A 4,980-nucleotide genomic window follows, 5' to 3' on the forward strand; every position below is an offset into this window, starting at 1 on the left:
GGGAATGAGAGCAAAAACAGTGGAGGTAGGGAAATGCACTGGACTATGGTGATAGCACATGGGTGATTTGGTGATGGGTGAACCCATGGGGATTGCAAATGAGATGGAAAAATGCACAAAATGGCAATTAAATGTAAAAGCGCATAAATGGTGGCACAGTAGGTTAAAGCACAGTACTAAGAAGCTAAAGCTGCATAGCATGAGTTTGATCCCAGCCCTGGAGGTGACCCACATGGTGCGGCAGACCTCTCCTGACTAGCCTGCTGCTCCCCTCAGCAGTGTACTTGTCAGTCGGCCTGTGCTGCTCCTCACTCTGTCTCTGGTGAATCCCTGCACCTCTGGCTTGTATCCCAGTTCTGTATGCATAAATAAATAAATCTTTAAAAAGAATGCATAAAAGGGGAAACTGTTCAACAGCAGCATAAGATGCAAGAGCAGGACTCGGTCTGTCTCCCATCACCCTTTCATTCACTCTAGAGAGAAACCATGTATGTTTCATATAAACCATCTTGACAAAATGTGTTAAGTTCAAACAGACTAATAAATACACTTACTTTTTATTCCTTGCTAAAAATACTACCAATTCACCAGTGGACATACATCGAGCAGGCTTCTCAAAGCACAGGCTGTGCACACCCTCTGGAGCTGGAACCCAGGCCATATCACTGTTTTCTTCCTTTCCCTCACCAGCACTTGCCGCTCCTAACTGTGCTGCACAACTCAAAACATGTACTATGTTTCTGAACCAGAATCTTGACTCATTTCTAGCTTAGACTTCCCCTAAGTAAATATATCTCTCCGTTTGCACAAGTACCTGTGTTCTCAACTGAAGGGTGAGTGAAATGAAAAGTGGCCAGACGCGGGTGTGTGTCCTTGAAGCGTCGGACAACATCAGCTGCAAACGCTAACCCGGGGAAATGAAAAGGCAAGACGGGCCCCGAAAAACGAGGTGGTTAGACGGCCCCGGGAAACAAGGCGGCGCTGCGTTCTGAAGCACCCCATCCTCAAGGTGAGAAGTCACCCACATTTGGGACACTGCCGTTTTACACAATTCTGACTGAGGAGCATATGGCAGACGAGGGCGCAAGAAGACAGGTATAGCAACGTCTTTATAAATGAAGAAACCGAGCAAAGAGGACATGGAGGTTTTTTCCTACAGGTCTTATCTTTTCTGTTTGGAATATTTCAACATAAGCTATACCGAACATTTTAAAATAAATGGCAAAAGCCTGGTCTCCCTTTCTGTCTAAATGCCCTTCTGACATTCTTCTGTGTGACTCTGAATCACTCCACCTACATTTGAACTGGCTAAGTTCTCATTTTATAGGTTCAAGTTTTAAGCGGTGTATTTCCTACAAAATGGCGCTATTCTCATGTATCTGCACACGCACACGCACACGATGTTGGCATCGGAGTTTCCTGATGCCAGTTTCCTAGTTGTTCCTCCAGTTCAAGGAAAAAAGCAGAAAATCTTCCATGCAGCTAGTGAGGAAAGCCCCCCGGTATGAACCCTCTACCATCTTTGCAAGTCCAGTTGCCACACCAACAGTAGGAGTTTTCCTCCACATACCACTGATTCTTGAAATTATGGCTCCAATTTTTCCTTCCAAAAGACATCATGTGTTTTCACTGACTCCAACCTCCTTCACGCCCCACTCACACTAAGAGCCATTAGAAAATGGAGTGTCATCTAAAGAAACACTACTTACATTATAAAGACAAAAAGAAACAGGATCTCTGGATAGTCTGAGAACTATTCAAGAAAATCAGCACAAAGAAAACCCCAGGTGCAGATGGCTTTACTAATGAATTATTGAAACCACTCAAGAAAAATATTAAAATACCAATTATGCCAACTCTCTGCCAGAGGATAGGGAAAGTGTAACACTAACAAAATCAAAAGCTAACAACCGCATCCCATAAGGACTGATTCATGTGGGTATAGCTATAATAATCCAAAACAATATAAATCAAAACTGGGTCTCAAGAACCATATTCCAAAACTGCAAAGTTCTAGGCCTGTTTAAATCCCTATAAATTATTAGACAAAAATGTAATTAAAAATGACCAAATATTTGAATAAGTGTTTTCAGTAGATAACAAAAAGTAACAACTTTAGTAGAATAACCAAAAAAAAATGTAAAACATACTAACATACTAAGAAATGACACTGTAGACTCATCGAAAATTAAAGAGACAAAAATACTTAGTATTTTTGAGAATATGTAGGAACTGGAATTCACAAACATTACTTGTGGGTATGTAATTTGGTAACAACTCCTGTAGGAACTGTTTGGTAACATCCCAAAATATTAAAAATAGATCTACCATATGATCCAGCATCCTAGTTATCTACCCAAAGAACGCAAAGAACACTAACTTGAAGACATAAAATACACTCATATGTTTACTGCAGCATTATTTACATTAGCCAAGTTATAGAACAAACCCAAGTCCAAGGACAGATGAGTAGATTAAAAATATAGTGTATATATACACACTGGAATACTACTTAGTTATTAGAAAGGATGCATTCATGTCATTTTCAACCATACAGTTGGATTTAGAGGTTGCTACACTAAGGGAACCCAAAAGGAGAAAGATAAATACTGGATGGTTTCATTGATGTATGGAATACGGAGTAAAAAAGAAAAAGTTGTCATAGAAAACCAAACCAAAATAAACCCTAGAAATCTGTCTGTAAACAATTGAAGATACCAGAGGAAATTAAGAAGATGGAGAGCAAAGAAAGAAGGGAAATCAATGGAGTATGGTGGAGGATTGTGGATGTTTTGGGAGGATTTTGGGTGTTGTGAGCCCAAATATAATCATGGATACATATCATAATACATCTTTCAAAATGTCTAGAATGTACAGTCTAGAATGTACAGTATCAAGATTGCATCCTAATGGGCGCTTCAGATTTTCAGTGATAAGAATGTTCCAACATAAGTTCACCAGTTGATATGGCAATGTGGTAGGGGAGAAACTTCATTTTTCTCTTGAAAAAAAAGAATAGGCAACTGGCATACCTGTGGTTTCAGGTAACACCTCCATTCCTGGCACCTTCATATCCCTTCTTTTTTCAAACTGAATATCCGATTGTGGAAATGATTATTAGCACAATCAAACCTTCTGAAGAAAGGCTTCCATATTTACGTCACCATATGAAATTGGCCCTATACTTCACGGTAATTAAATTTAGAGTGAAAATGGTCTTGGAAATAGGGTGTGAATTTTTTATTCAAGACATAATTTGATTGTGTGAGTCATTATGCAATAACAAAATCTTTTCTATGAAAGTCACTTTGCCTTAAGAAACAATTTCTAGAATAGTTTTTTTTTTTTTTTTAATTTGTGCGTACAGAACTGGGATACAGGCCAGAGCCTCAGGGGCTTCACCAGAGACAGAGTGGAGAGCAGAACAGGCAGATCGATGAAGTACACTGCTGAGGGAGCAGCGGTCGGGTCAGGAGAAGTCTGCCACGCCATGTGGTCACCTCCGGGGCAGGCAGGAATCGAACTCATGCAGAAGTGGCTTTTAGCTTTTCAGTGCTGTGCTTTAACCCGCTGCGCCACCAGGGAGGGCCCCTAGAATAGTTTTTAAAGAAAACTAATTTGAAATATGAGGCTTGATTTTGGTTTCACCAACCACCAAGTAGAACTTTCATTTTCATATTCGACTGAGAATATTGGTCGATTCTTAATGCTTCTCACTGCACCTCCCACTCTGGGTACCATGTGTGACTATGGCAGCTAATACAGCATGGCGTGGACTGGCCACAGTTGCAGTCATGGTTCTGGCTGTTGCTATTCTGCTGATAGCAGTCATGACTGAAAACGTGTCCTCTACCCCAACACTCATATGTTGAAACCCTAACCTTCAACATTAGGTGCTGGTGCCTCTGGAAAGCAATAGGTCATGAGGATGAAGGCCTCGTGAACAGGACTAGTGTCCTTATGATTCCTAAGAGAATTTCCTCGCCCCTTTCTTCCAAGTGAGAATACAATGAGAAGACAATCAGTTATACAATAAGAAGCAGGTCCTTGCAAAGACCTTAATAGTGGACATCCCAGCCTTCAGGACTGTGAGACATAAATGTCTGCTGTGTAGCCCCCGACCCCCTCAAACAGTGGTGTTTAGCTACAGCAGTCTGAAGAGACTACAAAAGGCAGATGGACACTCTGGCTGCCAGCATCCTGCCTCAGCAGACACTGTCCTGTAGGTGGTAGAGAGAATCTGTGTAGCTCAACCTGAATTCTTCCTGGTGATTCACTGCTTCTGCTACAAGGGTTCTTTATCTTGGGAAGTCCACTGTGATCCAATGGTAAGTATGCACACTAGAACACATGGAAAATTAACTTTAGCTATGGCATGCCTCTGTCTCAACTGACCAAAACCAGCTGGACAGTATCATGTGTCACACAGTACAGTCTCAATTGATGAAAACCAGCCAGACAGTATCACGTGTCCTTTGCTGTGGGTAATATTTTTGTCACTTTGTTAGTATCTTAGCCTAATGGCTGTTACATGAGAAAATGCTTGTTTTTTATTTTTAATTGAAATGATAATTGGGAGTTACATTTTTATTTCTCCACATGTTCTTCTCATCTTCCACCAGACCTCCTGTGTCAAACCTTCTCTTCTTCCCTTTCCTATTCCTTCCTATTTCCCCGCTGCTCCTGCTAGTGACCAGTAATTTTTCACTAAGTCCGAGATTTGCTTTTGCTGTTATTTTGCCAATATAGATTTTGTTTATTTGTTTGTTTATATTTTGTAGGTAGGTAAAACTATCCAATACCTATAAAATTGCTTAACATGATATGTTTTCTTTGTTCTTCATCATATATTATTCTTTGGATGAGTTAGTTCTCTTTAAGAAATGATAATTTTGGGGCCCTCCCTGGTGGCGCAGCGGGTTAAAGCACAGCACTGAGAAGCTAAAGCCACTTCCACATGAGTTCGATTCCCACCTGCCC

Source organism: Condylura cristata, unplaced genomic scaffold (genome assembly GCF_000260355.1).
Source record: "Condylura cristata isolate star-nosed mole 26May11 unplaced genomic scaffold, ConCri1.0 scaffold00003, whole genome shotgun sequence".
Classification (NCBI taxonomy): domain Eukaryota; kingdom Metazoa; phylum Chordata; class Mammalia; order Eulipotyphla; family Talpidae; genus Condylura; species Condylura cristata.